Source organism: Dipodomys merriami, unplaced genomic scaffold, assembly GCF_024711535.1.
Source record: "Dipodomys merriami isolate MVZ:Mamm:240054 unplaced genomic scaffold, mDipMer1.0.p SCAF_27, whole genome shotgun sequence".
Classification (NCBI taxonomy): Eukaryota; Metazoa; Chordata; class Mammalia; order Rodentia; family Heteromyidae; genus Dipodomys; species Dipodomys merriami.
In genome coordinates, this window is record NW_027204159.1 from 19,706,162 (window position 1) to 19,724,171 (window position 18,010).

An 18,010-nucleotide genomic window follows, 5' to 3' on the forward strand; every position below is an offset into this window, starting at 1 on the left:
GCCTTTCCACGTGTATGTGGATGAGAGAAAAGGAGTGGCTAAGGGGGTGTTGGTTTAGTACCTAGGGCCATGTTACCACCCTGTGGCATATCTATCCAAAATATTAGATCCTGTAGTGGCTGGCTGGCCACCCTGTCTGTGAATGATAGCAGCCACAGCCTTGTTGGTAAAGGATGCTGATAAAATAACTTTGGGACAGGAACTGACAGTAACACCCCCCCATGCAATTGAAGTAGTTCTAAAACAGCCTCCAGCTCAGCAATGCCCAGCTCACCCATTACCAAGGACTCTTAACCCACCAAGAATCACCTTCCAGGCTACATTTGTCCTAAACCCAGCTACCCTACTAGCTGACCCTGACTTGAAGATTCCATTCCACAATTGTATGGAAATCCTGGCTTCCCTACATGGTGTATGAAAAGATATACAGGACAAGCCTCTGTGAGACATGGGCTATATCTGGTACACTGATGGGAGCAGTTTCATACAGGAAGGAAAAAGGTATGCTGGGGCAGCAGTGGTAGATGGAGAAAGAGTGATATGGGTTGAGCCCTTGCCAACTGAAACTTCTGCCCAATGGGCTGAGCTGGTGGCACTGACCCAAGCATTAACACTGGGCAAAGACAAGAAATTAACTGTGTATACTTGTAGGGCACATGGGCAGCAAGATGGTGCTGAGAGGGAGTTGAGTGGGCAGAGCCAGATTTGCTTTACGTTCAGTGTATAACCAGCCCATGGAAGCTTAGGTGCATGATAGGGTGTGACCTTGACAGTGATTGGTTCCTTCTCCTCCCCTCCCATGCCACCCGGTCTTTTTTTGCTTTAAAAAGTGCTTGCTGTGTGTTAATAAATGAGTTTTCCTGCTTGACTTGACTCCCCGCTGTGTCTGATCCGAGGTTGGGGAATGGGTGAGCGGCTGCACTTACCTTTCCTCGGACCCTGTCTGTCTTTTGTGGGATGGACAAAGACCCAACATCTGGCACCCAATGTAGGGCATTAAAGGAAAGATTACTGGCTGAGGCTAAATGGTCTCTCAGGGTAAGTAAAACCCTTAGTATGGGTAATGCTATTTCACAGAAGAAGGAGGAGGAGGCAACATTAGGCCTAGAGGGAGTAAAGGAGGACTTGGGAAGGAGAAGGAAAAGGAATGGGTCAAATTCGACCAAGAACACACTGAAACATGCACAGTAGAAGTCAAAACGAGGGTGAAAGTTACCCCCTCTGACTCAGGTGCCCCTGATGGTCCTAGGCCCCCACCCTATTCCCCCAATTGGGGGGGAGGTATGGTGCCCTATGCGACCTGCAAGAGGGACCTGCAAGACTAGGACCCCTACCGACCTTCCATGGAGGGGCTGAGGGTTGGGGAAGTAATCTACTCAGAGCCCTTCCCTGTAAGGGAAGTGCCACCTGGGAGCCCAGACCCTAGGCCACAGGATTTACTTCCCCAAGCATATCCAGTCTATCTGGCACCAGGAGCTAACAGACCCTTGGAATGGTATCCATGGGAATCTAAGGACCTTAAAGAGCTCCGCAAGGCAGTGGTGGAGGATGGCCTGAACTCTCCTTGGGCCCAGACCCTATTACAGGACACTGCTTATCACCTGTGTGTCCCTAAGGACTGGCTGGATGTGGCCAAAGCCATTCTCACCAGTTCTCAGTTTATTAAATGGTGTGCTTTCTTTAAGGAGGGATGCAGAGTGCAGGCAGAGAATAACCGGCAGGCTCAACCCAAGATAGCTATTAGTTATGCCATGTTAACAGGGATGGGGGAAAGGTACTCCACTGGCATCCAACAGGCTGCAATACCTGGCCCGTACCATGACCAGGTGAGGCAGACTGGACTTGCCACGTGGTATAAACTGGATGATGGGCATACTGAGTACCCCATAGCAGGAGTGAGACAAAATCCTGGTGAGCCTCTAGCTGAGTTTGTAGACTGAGTCCAACAGAATATTAGCTGCAAGCTGCCCGCAGAGAACCTTCAAGATCAGTTTGTAAAGCTACTGGTCTGGGAAGGGATGAATGCAGCCACCTCATGTCCTGCGAGGGATTGAGAGAAAGTTCCCTGAGCAGATGGGTGGTGGCCTTGCAGGATGTGGGAATACAACAGCACCAGTCCCAATCACTAGCTTTAGCCTTACAGGCTTAGACATCTGCAATGACTGAGGCTATTATCCAGGTGCTGGCAGCCCAGGGCCAAGGAACCCCAAGACCACCGGGGAGAGAAACTTGTTTTAAATGTGGGCTGGAGGGGCACTTTAAGAGGGACTGTTTACAACAATCCCCTGCCAAATGGCCAGGGGGAAAAAGAGGGGCAAACCACCCCTTACACCCTGCCCCAGGTGCAGGAAGGGATACCATTGGAAAAAGGATTGTTGATCCAAGTTTGATTTAGATGGGAAGCCTTTAAACTAGGGGAGGGGCATCCTCCAGCCCCATTAACTCAAGGAGGAACCCCCTCTGCTGTCAGGCTCAGGCAGCCTCGTGGCAGGATGACCCAGGCCCATTGGACCATTCCCCTGGTGGAACGACTCTGCCCTAAAATGAGTGTTCTCATAGGTGGAAAGAGGTTTCACTGCTTAATTGACATGGGGGCAGATTGAACAGACCATGGAGCATCCTATGATGATATCCTGGATGGGGAAGAAGCACAAAGGTTTAAACAGGATCTAGAGGGGGTTAAGGAAAAGGATTTTTTTTAACTTTCACAATTACAGAGAAGAACATAGAGGAAACACTTGGATGCACCCCCAATCCTAAAGGCCACTGTCCTCCGAGTACCTCCCATTAGGTGGAAACCGGGAAGCCCTATTTGGGTGGAGCAGTGGCCATTGACCAAACCTAAACTTGTAGCCCTCCATCTTTTGGTGGAAGAACAGAAGATAAACCTTGGGAACAAACACCCTTCTATGAGTCCTTGGAACACACCCATATTTGTTATTCAAAAAGCCTCCGGGGATTGGCATATGCTCCAAGATCTACGAACCGGTAAATGAAAGGATGGAGCTAGTGGGAATGCTCCTAAGAGGCATGCCCTGGACTCCTGCTATACCTTCAGAATATGCCTTGGTTGTGATTGATATTAAAGATTTTTTTTCTATCCCCCTGCATCCAGATGGCTGCAAGAAGTTTGCTTTCTCCATCCCTTCTCTTAACTTTTTCCAGCCTGATCGGAGGTTTGAATGGACATGCTGCCACAGGGAATAGCCAATAGCCAGGCCTTTTGCCAACAATACTTGGCCACACTTTTAGGGCCTGTGTTGGGTTCAGATACTCCCCTTGCCTATGCCTACATGGATGATATAATTCTGGGGCACCAAGACCCAGGACACCTGGAGAGCCTTCTGGCCCAGGTTCTCGCCATATTAAAAAAGGGGGATTTTACCAAAGCCCTCAATAAAATTCAAAAGGTACCTCCTTTTAAGGTGCTTGGGTCCCACCTTACCTTGACTTAGGCCAGTCCCCTTAAGCCTTTGTTGGATATTCCAGCTTCTCTGATCTTAACCTAACTTCAGAGCCTTTTAGGGGAAATCAATTGGCTATTGCCATGGGTTCCTGTCCCTAAAGATAGTCTTGTGCCCTTATTTGCCCTACTAAAAGACAGGATGCCCCAAGAAGTTATTGAAATTACAGACAGCCATTGGGCAATATTTTTGCAGTTCCAAAAAAGCCCTGGATGAAGTTTTCCTAAAGAGGTAGTCTATTTTTGAGCCCATTTCCCTTTGGTTGTTTGCAGGTGTCACATTAATTTCTGCAGTTTTAACTCAAAGCGTGGAGCCATTAGAGTGGGTTCACACTCCCCTGGGGGGCACACCTCGGGTATACTCTCAGGCAGACCAACTTGCAGATGCTATTGTCAAGGGAAGGACCCAAGCCCAAAGGCACTATGGCCTGGACCCTCACTCCATTGTTTTTCCTTTTCGGATGGCAGATGTTGAGTGGATCACTTGAGCCAATGCTCGTCTTGCTCATTCCTTGGAGGGGTTTCTAGGCCAAATTGACTGCCATTATGGGCCATCCAAATGGACTGTCATGTTATGGCGACTTCCCCTCCAAATGCCTTCTCTATTTTCTCCGAAGCCTATTCCTGGCACCCTTCATGTTTTTACTGAAGGAGGTAAAGCAGGCTCTGCATATGCAGCCTTTGAGGAGCAACAAAAGACCCTGAGCCAAGAAAGATTTCAACCTTGTCAAGGGTCAGCACAATATAAAGAAATGTTGGCCATAATTATGGCCCTTCAGGACATTCAAAAACCCTTTAATTTGTATTCTGATTGCCTATATATGATTAACTTGCTCCCTCATCTTCCCCAGGCACATATTAAGCTGGATGAAAACCCTATTTCCCCTCTTATGGTTACCCTTAAGGGCCTATTAGAAAGGCCGGAAGCCCCTATTCATATTCAACATTTGAGAGGGTATTCAAAACTTCCTGGGTTTTTATTCCTAGGCAATAATTGGGCAGACCAGTTAGCTACTGGCCCACAAGCATTAATGTTACAAGAGGCTACCTGTTTGCATGATTTAACCCACATTAATTGGAGAGGTCTTCAGCATAGATTTCCTCAAATTCCTGTAAAGGACCTCACAAGGATAGTACATACCTGTAAAACATGCCAGCCCTTCTTAAAAGTACCCCCATTACAACCACCGGGGCAAATCCCAGAGGCCTTAAACCTAACATCCTCTGGCAAACAGATGTTACTCATTTCCTAGCCTTTGGTAAGTTTAAATATATCTTTGACTCTATAGATACCTACTCAGGAGCATACTGGGCCACAGCACATTCAGGAGAAAGAAGTAAACATTCACAAGCACATTTTCTTCAATGCTTTGCCATCTTGGGTCTACCAGCACAAGTTAAAACCGATAATGGACCCTGTTTTGTTTTTTTTTTGTTTGTTTGTTTTTTTTGGGGGGGGGTCCGGTTGTGGGGCCTGAACTCTGGGCCTGGGCGCTGTCCCTCAGGCTCTTCAGCTCAAGGCTAGTGCTCTACCACTTGAGCCACAGTGCCACTTCTGGCTTTTATCTTTTTTTTTTTTTGCTTATGTGGTGCTGGGGAATTGAACCCAGGGCCTCATGCATGCAAGGCAAGCACTCTACCACTGAGCCACCTCCCTAGCCCCCCTGTTTTGTTAATAAAGCAATCTCAGAGTTTTTTGACAAATGGCATATTAATTATACTACAGAAATTCCCTATAATCCCCAAGGCCAAGCAATTATAGAAAGAAATCACCAGTGTATTAAGGAGCAATTATTAAAACAGAAAAGGAGAGTTAGCCCCTATATACACAGTTACAGATAGCTTTTTTTACCATTAACATTTTAAATTTTTCAAAAGGGGCAGCTGAATCCAGATTTCAGAAGCACTGAGGACAACTAAACTCTAAGCTCCAAGTGAAAGTCAGGTGGAAGGATCCCCTGACACAACACTGGAGAGGACCTGACCCCCAAGTTACTATGGGAAGGGGATTTGGATGCGTTTTTTCCATAGGAGAGACAGCCCCCATTTGGATCCCTGCCAGGAACCTTAAGTTTTTACCCATTTCCTCTATACAGGAGGATGTCCAAGGATAAACTAACCAACAAGGAAAGAAAAATGGCTATGGTGGCCCAGGCTTGTGTTTAAATGAGGAAAAGCCAGAAAGATGATTACTAACCACCCCCCAAGGGCAACCAGCCCTTGAGATCTTGTGTGCTCTAACAATTGCAGATGGTGATACTCTAGCTGTTGGCTGTCATGACCTTCCCAGTCCCAGCAATGGCCCTACGGAATCTGCATCAACCTCAACGGGTGACCTGGGCAGTGATCAGCGCTGGCAATGCAGAAATCATCAAATAACTTGTCTTTAGATCTTTTTCAATCCCACAGGCAAATAGCTGGATTAGAACAAGCCCCACCTCTGGACTCTAAAGTGGCAAAGACTGCTATCCCATCCCTGACTAAAGTTAAAGGATGGCTAATGACATTGCTTGGCCTGGTAATGCTTTTGCTGGTGATTTTTCTATGCCTTCCTTGCATTATACGTGCACTGCAAAACTCTTATGAGCTTAGCCAGCCAGTTACATAAGATCAAGCTCCAAGTGAATGAATTTACCCCAAGAGGAATCACAGCCAGAGATGGGTAAGAGCGGGTGTCAGTCTGACCAACCTAAGACAGGGCCTTCCGCTTCGCTCTGAAGAAGTTCCCAATGAGGAGTAAGTCAGACAAGGTGATCCACCCAACCTAAGACAGGTGGGTTTGCTTCTTTAAACAAAGATGGGGGAGATGTTGGGAGCAGTTGGGAACTGACAGTAAAGTTCAAAGGTCATCTTGACCCCTGTGCTCGCTTAAAGGCATGTACAAAGAACTGGCTTACTTAAAAGACACCAGGTGCCCATAATTGCTTTGCTATGTCTGCAGAGTTTGTTTTAAATTTTCCTTGTTTCTCTGGACTATAGTAGAATGGCCTGAGTGTGGGGGCCCACAAGGATGCACCATGCCACATGTGTAGAACTCCCAATACCCAGGCTGCTCCCATGTTCTGAAGAAGATGACCTTATGAGATACTGACTTTTATATATGCCCAGGAATTAATCTGCTTCAGACATTTCTAACTGTAGCAGGAGTGATGTTTATTACTGTGCTAGGTGGGGATGTGAGGTAACTGGGACAGGCTCTTGGATCATGCACAAGGGCCCTCCCTATCCTTGTCTGGTGAATCTAGCACCCCCAGACTTGCCTCAAACCCCCTGCATAGCCAATGCTATTCTTACCAATGTAATCTTGTTAAAATAAACTTTACAGAGGAGGGAAAAGGATAACTAACTGGGAGGTGGGTCTGCTATTAAAACAAAAAAGGGGGAATCTGTAGAGCACATGGACAGCAGAGATGGCGCTGAGAGGGAGTTGAGTGGGCAGTTGAGTGGGCTTTATGTTCAGTGCATAACCAGCTCATGGAAGCTTAGGTGGATGATAGGGTGTGACCTTGACAGTGTGATTGGTTCCTCTTCCTCCCCTGCCATGCCACCTGCTCTTTTTTGCCTTAAAAAGTGCTTGCTGTGTGTTAATAAATGAGGTTTCCTGCTTGACTTGACTCCCCGCTGCGTCTGATTGTCTCCCAGTCTAAGAGAGGCTGGGGAACGGGCAAGCAGCCACACTTACCTTTCCTTGGACCCTGTCTGTCTTCGTGGGATGGAAGAAGAACGGACATATACTGACAACCAGTATGCCTTTGTCACTGCACATGTGCACGGGGCCATATACTGGCAGTGGGGTTTGTTGACTACAGAAGGAAAAACAATTAAAAATAAGAAAGAAATTTTAGCCCTACTGGCAGCCCTGTGGCTCCTGAAACAACTAGCAATAGTTCATTCCCCAGACATCTAAAGCCCAATAACCCAGTGGTCTAGGGAAACAACTTGGCCGACTACACTGCACGGGAGGTTGCTCTCCAGGTGGATCAAGTTATGACAGCAAAATTGCCAGATCTAGGTTTTCAAGACCTCCCACGGGCACCAGACTATTCAGACTAGGACTTGCAGTGGATTAAAAACTTGCCCATGACCCAGTTACTGAATGGGTGGTGGAGGGATTTGAAGTGCAAGGTGATCCTACCCGAGAAGTTGGGAAATCACTTCCTGCTCAAGAGTAATCGCTTAACTCACATGGGAGCTAGAAGGATGGGAGACCTTCTGTGACAAGCCAACATTAAGATCCAGAACACAAACCCAAAGATTGAACAAATCGTAGCTAACTGCAAAGCTTGCCAACTAACCAATGCCACCCAGCACTCGACAAACCCAGGGACTAGGACGAGAGGAGAATGACCAGGAGTCTACTGGGAGAAAGATTTCACAGAGGTAAAACCTGGAAAATATGGATATATGTATTTGCTAGTATTTGTAGATGCCTTTTCAGGATGGGTGGAGGCCTTCCCAACCAAGCATGAGACTGCCCAGATGGTAACCGAGAAGCTGCTGGAAGACATCTTACCCAGGTATGGCCTCCCCACTATTATAGGGTCAGACAACGGACCAGCCTTTGTGTCTAAGGTAACTCAGGAACTAGTTTCCTTACTGGGGGCAGATTGGAAATTACATTGTGCTTACAGACCCCAGAGCTCAGGACAGGTAAAGAGAATGAATAGAACTCTAAAAGACTATGGAGACTGGTGGGGACTGGGTGGCTCTCTCCCTTTATAGGGTACAGAACTCTCCTTACAAACTAGGGCTAACCCCCTATGAGATCATGTTTGGAACCCCTGCGGCTATTATCCCAAACTTGTCTGAGCATTTATTTACAGAGGCTGATGATTGTAGGCTTTCAATTTCCCTTCAAGCACTACAGTAGGCACACCAGGAGGTGTGGCCTCTCCTGAAAGTGGTGTATGAAACAGAACCCCCTCTGTACCTTCATGGCTTCAAGCCAGGAGACCGGGTCTACATGAAAAGACACCAACAGGAGTTGCTGGAGCCCTGCTGGAAAGGACCCTGTGTGGTGATCCTTACTACCCCCACTGCTCTCAAAGATGACCCGATAACCACTTGGATTCATTATTCTCATGCCAAGCTAGTGGATTCCTGTGCAGTGGTGGAGAACTCTTTATCAGAAACTGAGCCAGAGTGGCAAGTAGAAAAGACTGAAAACCCACTCAAGCTTAAGTTGCACTGTAACTTGCAAAGATGATGATTTTGTATCTAACTAGCCTGGCCTATATGGCTATGCAAGGTGGAGCCAGTGGAAGTCTCCACCAATCTTGTAATTTAACCTGGGTGATAATACACACAGGATTGGGAGAAGTAGTTAACTCTACCTCTGTGATTTCTTCAAAAGGACAAGAGTGGCCTGATCTACAATTTGACATATGCTGGCTGGCTGAGGGCAGTTGGGATATTGGAGATTGGTCGACCAAGTCCAGAGGCAGACCTGAATGTGGGGAACAGGGAGCTGGCTGCACTATCCCACCAGTAAAAGGGAGAGGACCCAGCTGCGGGCACGTTATGAATGGAGCTGACCTCAACCGACTCCCTTTTATGTCTGTCTGTCTGTCTGTCCGGGGTGAGGAAGAAATAGAAATCAGGTCAAAAATTGTGGAGGAGCAGAAAAGTTCTACTGCAGATCGTGGGGTTGTGAAACTACAGGGACTGGCTACTGGATTGCCCAGGGAAAGGATCTAATCACTGACATCCGAGGTGGCACTCCTAAGGACCCGCCTGGGTTGTGTGGACCTTTGACCGGGTCTTGTTCCTCATTTATGTGTAACCCAGTAGTGAGCCGATTCACTGAAGCAGGAAAGAGGGATGTTGGCCGGGAAGCAGGCCGGACCTGAGGACTAAGCCTGTATCAGAATGGATACTATCAAGGTCTATTGTTCACGGTAAAATTGATTGCCTGGCCAAGTCATCCTCCAGCAGTGGTGGGTCCTAATGTAGCATTGACACCCACCTCAGATAGGAAACCTGGAAATAAGGCTGTCCTGCCTATCCACAATCCCGAGGTGACAAAAAAAAAAAATCTAACATCCAAGCCCAAACAGGCCCAGATGCACGGGCAAGAGGCATGAAAGCGAGCAAGACCAATACTTGGGGGCCCCCTTATGGAAGTTATTAGTTAATACTTGTGCGGTCCTGAATCAGACCCACCCAGATATCACAGAATCTTGCTGGATGTGCTATGACATGCACTTTCCCTTTTATGAAGGCATAGCAGTTGCAGGCAACTTATTCACGACTTCAGATGTTAACGAATGTCAGTGGCAACAAAACAGTAACGTAAAGTTAACTCTCCAGTGGGTTACTGGAAAGGGGCTTTGCTTAGGAAGGGTACCCTCCCACTATTCTCATTTGTGTAACAATACCTATACACTGGGAGAGAAGCAGAAGGGATACATAGTCCCTCCAGAAAATGAATGGTGGGCTTGTTCAACAGGGTTTAACTCCCTGTGTACATGTCAGGGTCTTAAACCATACAAATGGTTTTTGTGTACTTGTACGCTGGTCCCACGGCTAATCTATCACTCAGAGGAAGAGGTCCTACTGTGAGTGTCCAGAGCTCGACCACCTCATAGGATAAAGAGAGTACCTATTACTGCCCTTGTTACCATTGGGACCATGTTGGGACTGACTGAACTAGGAACTGGAGTGGCCTCATTGGTCATGCAGAAAGCATCCTATGCAAACCTCTGGGCAGCAATAGAAGAGGATATCAAGGACCTAGAAAACTCAAGCTTTTCTCCAGAAATCCCATGACTCCTTAGCAGAAGTCGAGTTGCAAAATAGAAGAGGGCTAGACCTGATATTCCTACAACAAGGAGGGTTGTGTGGGGCATTAGGAGAAGAATGCTGCTTCTGTGCTAACCATTCAGGAGTAATCAAGGAGTCATTAGCTAGAGTGAGGGAAGGGTTAGCTAGACCAGGAAAGAGAACAGCAAGAAGGATGGTTTGAATCATGATTTAACTACTCCCCATGGCTAACAACCTTAATTTCTACTCTATTAGGCCCACTTAATATACTTCTACTTGTGCTGGTGTGATAAACAAACGTGATATTTGTAAAGCAGGTATATACTGTACAATTGATGGTGCTGCAGCAACAATATCATCCTGTCTGAGGATGGAGTATCAGTAGAGCTGTCCACTTATGACACTATGGCACTTAGGGGACCATGATTGGCCCCCAATTTTCTAGAAGAGGAGGGAATGAAGAGCCAAAGTAACTCCATTTTGAGACTGGCCCCACCATCTTGTACTAGGCTGCCTTAGAATAACCCGGAGAGAAAGAAAAACAATTCTTGGAAAAACCACAGATAGCCATCAACCCTGTCTACCGCTAGCAACAACCAGTCAGGAGAAAGTAGAACAACTGTTTAAAGTACTAGGTGTTCCAGCAACAGAACAGAATGGGTTTACCACCATCAAACCATCAAATGTGGATCAATAGTATAATCTCTGTAAAAATCTACAAATTGTATAACTGCTTGTGTGGAAATCCCCTAAATTTGTTTGTTCAATACTATAAAAGTCATGCTGATTTTAGGTTCAGGGCCTTTTAGAGTCACTGGTTGCTGAGTGTGTGGAGGACCGAGCTTGAGCTTGCAAATAAACGACTCTTTTGCTGTTTGCATTTGTTGTGGTCTCTGGTGATCTTTCGGGGGTCCTGGGTCCATGTATTACACCTCATTGTATAGATCGCTAATTAAAATACACTTATTTGCTGTTATTAATTGTACAAGGAGGTTTCAATTTCAGAATTTAGGTTATGAGTAAAATTTATCTAGGTCCATGCCACTCCTTTCATTTCTCTCCCTTTTCTCTTCCTATCCCCTTCTTATCTGCAAGTTATGTAGTCAATTTTCACATATTGAACACGCTGACTGTATTTGCTTCATTCTTCCTCCCTCCATTTAAGTACCCTCCTTATGTTGCCTCCCCCCACCCCAGTATGATTTGGCTTTGTAGTATTCGTTTTATTGAATGGTTCATTCATTGTTCAAAGGAGTTAAACTTGTAGACTCCTCCATTAAGATTATTACTGTCCTTAAGTGAATTTGTGTGTATCTGCATATAATCCTGATATGCTATCATGTAAGTGTGTATATTAGATCTAACTTCCACAAATGAGAGAAAATATGCACCATTTGTCTCTCTGAGCCAGACTTCACTTAACAATTTTTTCTAGATCCATCCATTTCCCTAAAAATGAAATAATATTCTTTCTGATAAATTATTAAAATTCTATTAGATATATGGACCACATCTTCTTGATCCACTCATTTGTTGAGGGGCATCTGAGCCATTTCAATAACTTGCCTATAATGAATAGGGTAGCAACTACATCCTGATTTGAAATATATTTTGGATGAATGGCATAAGTGGTTTCGCTGGATTTCAGGATGACTCTATGTTTAATTCTTTGAGAACTCTTCAAACCACTTTCCAGAGTAGTTTTACTAGTTTACATTCCCACCAACTGTGCAATAGGGTTTCTTAATGAGAAAACAGAGTTTGGGTGGTTTAGTCTTTCACCTGGTACTAACTCTAAGAGGAGAGGTGGTCCTGGGTAATGAGTGACTTCCCTTCTATTTTATCTCTTTATTCTGTCATTCATAATGAGGCATCACTTTTTGGGACACCAGAGCCAGTGTTCCCTCCCCTTGGTGCACAGTCTTATGTGTGTATTGATGGCAGAATGTAAGGATTCCAGGATGTGGGGGTTTTGGCACAAAGAGCTCTTGCTGGCTATTCGGAATTAGCTTGTCATCCTGTGTGCTTCCCTATATTGTGGTTGTCTCCCTGGTTGTAAATAAAATATTTCCTGGCCAAAAGAAAAGAAAATCTGCATTTGTTGTTTGTAATCTTGATGATGGCCAATCTTAATGGGGTGAGATGAAATCTCAAATATTGTTTTAGTATGTATTTCATTTATGGTCAGGAATGCTGAGCATTTCATAATGAGTTTATAGGCCATTTTTGCTTCATCTGAGAAGTCTGTATTTAACTTCTTAGTTCATTTATTAACTGAATTATTGATTTTGGGGATGGGGTGAGTTTCTGAAACTCCTTGTATATTCTGAATATTAAGCCTTTATCAGATGTATAGTTGATAAAGATTTTCTAATACACTGTATGCTGCCTTTTTTAGCTTACAAAACTATGTACTTAGCTAGTGTAGAAATATTTTTGTTTGATGTAATCACATTTGTTAATTTTCTCTCCAATTTGCAGAGTACCTGGAACTCTACTCTGTAAGCTCCTGCTTATGCCAATACATTCTAATATTTCTCTTATTCCTTACTGTAGTGTGTTGACATTTTTCAGACCTGATGTTAAGATCTTTGACCATTTTGTGTTGATATTAGTGCAAGATGGTAAACAGGAACCCAATTTTAGTCTTCTACATATGGATGTCCTGTTTCCCAGAACTATTTGTGGAAGAGGCTCTTTTTTTCCCCCAACATATACATTTTGTCAAACATTAGATGCTGTAAACCTGTGGATTTATTTCTGGATTTTCCAGTCTATTCCTTTGCTCTTGAGGCCTGTTTTTGTAAATTGTTAAAATCTAATGTTCAGTTATATCCCAATATTTCACTCATAAAATAAAACTTTGACTGCAACATTTTACAATTTGGCTGGCAAGATTATGGTAACATATACTTAATATACAATGTTTAATTCATAACACTGACATAGAAGTAAGCAATATAAGTTCTAGAACTAGACTGTTTGAGCTCAGATTATAATTCAGCTTGTTTTTACTTATGTACTTGGACAAATGACTTAAATTTTTTATAGCTAAGGTCCTCATTTTTAATATAAGGTTGTGAACATTATCTGTCACTGTTGCATTGAGAATTAGATGGTACATTGAAGTTCTTAACTTTAATATTACTAGATATTTTTAATAGCAATACATATTACTAAATATTTTCCATATTTTACTTTTATCGCCCACTCAGAAAGCTATTCAATTTAACTATAACAACCCCATCTACTCATTATAAAACTTCAATTAGAAATTAAGACCTAACAGTAATAGGGTATAGCTCAGTACTAGAAACAAAATACAAAAACAAAATTCTAGAAGATCCTTACTGTCACTTCAGTTTTATTTCATTAATGTTTTGAGAAAATTCACAAAAATTTTGAAGAGCGCCCAGGTACAAGATTCACATTCTTAGTCAGCTTTCTACTTTTAAATATTTCAATCAATTATTTCTACCAAAGTTTCTTCCTTTTATAAATCTATTATGATAAGTATTTTGATCAGTTTCTGTATATATAAAAATACCTATACAGTTGTCTGAAGTTACAATATGTGAGTTATGCGGGTTCTTTCTTCATCCCATCAGAGGAACTTGATATTAGGCCAGAATTTGTATAGATAGACCAAAAATGATCAGGAAAACAAAGGGTGCTAATTTATGTGCTAACAAGTTTACTGAACTGTAACCTAGACAACTATAAAGAACCTAGTATGTGATGGCTGTCCTTATGAATTGCAGTTGGATAAAGAGTAGAAAAGGTTGTCATAGAGATATCAAATCTTTTATTTTTTCCAAAATTTTTTCTTCTAAATTAGACTTTAGCAATTCAAAGTTTGTTTTTAAATCAGGCAGTCTGGTAAAAAATCCTTCCTCTGTCACTTACTAGAAATGATTTTGGAAACTGACTTTTTGACAAAGCAATTTTATTATGTTTTTGAAAAAATGCAAATAAGAGGAGAACATTGTGGATCTTAAATAAATCATGAAGTGTGTTTAGAACAAAAAGTCACAAGGAAGTTGATGTATTACTATTTGAATTAAAGAACATATAAATATCATTTGTGCTACATTAACTTTAAAACTGAATTGAAATATTGAATTAATAAATGTATAAACCTTAGGAGCAGAAATAAAAAATAATATTTTCTCTCAACGATAAGATCTACTTTCAACTTAGAAAGAGAAAAATACAATTTGTTCTACTTTTTCTATTTTTCTTTTTCTTTTGAAATAGTGAGGTTTGAATTCAGAACCTCATGCTTTCTTGGTAAACATCTTTATTATTTGAGCCATACCCACAACTCAACAGTATATTTTACAATTTTTTCATTGATATTAAAAAGCTCAGTAAGTCAGCTTGTATAATAGTAGTTTCAAATCGAAGAAATGAGATTTTTCATGAGAGACAAGTGGTATTTAGTCTGTTAATATTGCTTAAGTGACAGAGTAGTTTAAAACTGCTCTTGAATTGGATTGAACATTCTTTTTTATGGACGGTCATGGGGCTTGAACTCTGGGTCTGGGCACTATCCCTCAGCTCTTCAGCTCAATTGAACATTCTTTTTATTTATTTTTTTCAGTTCTCATCATTTTTCTTTACAATACCATTGAAAGATAAGGTGTAACAGAATATTGTAATTGATAGTGAAATGAAGAATTGAACTTGGAAAGCTAGGATTATCCTAACCATGACTACTCTACCTACTTCTGTCTGTTCACACTGTATTCTCATACAGCAAATCTCTGCTCTATAATAGAATTCCTCATTGTGAAAGATTATACCAAGGCTCAGAATTTCACTTTGTATGATACACTGTTGTGACAGCCTGCCATTCACAGTGACATGGAAAAGCACTATTTGGAGAATTACAGCATGTTGTAAAGTGAGACATCTTCCCCCCAACCCTGCCTTCCTTGAAAATAACATGACTCAAGTGGTAGAGTGCCTTCCTAGCAAGCTCAAGGCCCCAAGTTCAAACCGTAGTTTTGCAAAAAAGAAAGAAAGAAAAAGAAAGAAAGAAAGAAAGAAAGAAAGAAAGAAAGAAAGAAAGAAAGAAAGAAAGAAAGAAAGAAAGAAAGAAAGAAAGAAAGAAAGAAAAGGCAGTAAAGAGTGACTAGATTCCATATGTAAGCACACAAAAGGCAAAAAGACCTTGGCAGTAGCACCATAAGCCAAAGACGAAGATATATAATGTGTACAAACAGAATTAGCTGAGAAGTATTAGTGGATTTGCAGTCTGTAGCTTTAAGATTTAAAAGAGTGTTGGCATATTTACTTCAGATCCTGGAAAAACTAGGTATGTAATACTCACATTTTTGTAGCCTTGCCATTCCATGATTTTGAACTATGACTCTATGATGTAATTTTCATAACACATAAAGGCCTGAGTATCTTCACAGAAAGAATTCTTACACTTTGCATATTATTAGAGTGTACCAAAGAACTCACAAATAAAAAGGCATCAAGCAATAATATTGGCATATAGACTTGTTAGGATTTATAGGTTAATTTGTACAGAGACTAAACAAGCTAGTGTTGTAACTCCTTGACTTGTTCAAAATACTAACATGTGGTGGGACACATGCTCACTTTATGATCACAGGAAATAATGTGTTCAAGCATTACATGAATGTTTTGGTTTGCTGAGTTGTGTATGCAAAGTCTGTGAAATTGATTTGTAGGAAAATAAAAGCTTCATGCCAATAATTTATTATATTAATTTTTAGGATAGTCATTTTTGTTGCTGTTGATTGCTGTAGGGCTTGAACTCAGGGCCTTGGTGCTATCCATGAGCCAATCTGTGCTCAAGGCTAGCATTCTACCATTTGAGCCACAGTGCCACTTCTAGGTTTTGAGTTGGAGATAAGGGTCTCATGGGGATTTTTCTGCCCAATCTGGCTTTGAACCGAGATCCTCACATCTCAACTTCCTGAGTAGCTAGGATTAAAGGCATGAGCCACCAGCGCCCAGCAGTCCTGTCATTTTTAATTGCAACTTTCTTAATTAATCATAGATACTTTTCCAACTTAACCCTTCTGCTATTATCTGCTGTCTCCTTAACTGCTGGCAAGATTTTGTAAATCCCAGAACAAATCACTGAAATATGTTATCCTTTTATGCAGAAAGCTGAGATCTGAAGGATTATGGTTCAATTTGAGCCCAAACAGAAAAGTTTGTGAGATTCTATATCCAAAATAAACAGAAAAAAAACACCAAGGGTTATATCTCAAATGACAGAGTGCCAACTATGCAAATCCAAAGTCCTGAATTCAAGCCTTAGTATGGACTATAAAAATATTCTATAAATTATTCTCTTCCCCAGGTGTTTTCATAAGGCTCCAGAAATGACTCAACTATGACATTATTAAAAATAGTTTCAATTCTATGTGCGACTGTGTGTGTGTGTGTTCCACAGATCAAGGACATTTCTTAAAACTGGGGCTTGGAGCCAGGCCTTGAGCTCACTGGGTTTGTTAACCTGGCTTGCTGGCTTAGCTTAGTACTCTACTAGTTAAGCCATGCTTCCAGCCTCATACATTTTCTCTGGTTACATGAGGATAGAAACAGAGTCTAATTGGCTTTTTTTTTCCAGTTTGGCTTCAAACATTGATTCTCTAGGTCTCAGCCTAGGTAGGATTACAGGTATATGCCACCAGTATCCAGCTGAAAAGAAACCTTTCTACAGAAGTGATCATGTTTTTAAATTCTTGGAACAATACTATGATGCTTTTTTTTTTTTTTTTTTTGCCAGTCCTGGGGCTTAAACTCAGGGCCTGGGCACTGTCCCTGAGCTTCTTTTGCTCAGGGCTAGCAATCTACCACTTGAGACACATCACCACTTCTGGCTTTTTCTGTTTATGTGGTAGTACTGAGGAATCAAACCCAGGGCTTCATGTAATGCTAGGCAAGAACTCTACAACTTAAGCCACATTCCCAGCCCACTGTGATGTTTTGTAGAATTCTTTCTACCATATCTTTTTAGTACTATCAATTTTTGAACAAAGGGGTTTTGTTTTGATGTATCCATATACTCGTACAATGCACTTTGATCATTCATCTCTTCCCCTTTCCCAAACTAAATCCAACAAGCTTCATTGCTCTATTTTCACATATGTATATAAAGTATTTTGTTTTCATTTTCACTTTTTTATTTGTATTCCTCCTCCCATTAGTACTTTTTACCTGGACATAACCTATTTCACATTCTTGTCAGTCTTTTTTAAAATGTATAACAATTGTTAAAAGGTGTTTCACCCTGATTTTACATACATATAAATTACTTATTTTAAAATCACATTGGCCACCACACTTACTGTTATTTTCCTTATTCTACTTCCCCTTATTGTTCAACAGCTTTCTGATTTGATTCTAGGTAAATTGAAATTTAATATATTGAAATACATCGGATCTGCCAATCATGTTTTAATTATATAATTGGGAAGTGTTTGCCTTAATTAAGTTCTCATTTTTTAAAAGTTGGTAGAATATTTAACTATTTAAAAGGAAATTGAACAAGTAACATGTATTCTGCAGCTACTGGCACATACTAGCTTCATTGTTCCTTTCTGTATTTCAGCTTAAAATTTAGAACTCTGCTAACTAGAACTATGACTCTTGGATTAGGTATTTTTTTTCAGGAACATGACATAAAGTTACGTATACAACTGCTATAATACATTCTAATGCAAGAACCTCAAGTTCTGAACAGCACTTTCTCATTTGCTGAAGCTTGGAGAACATGACATTGAATGTGTTAGGATT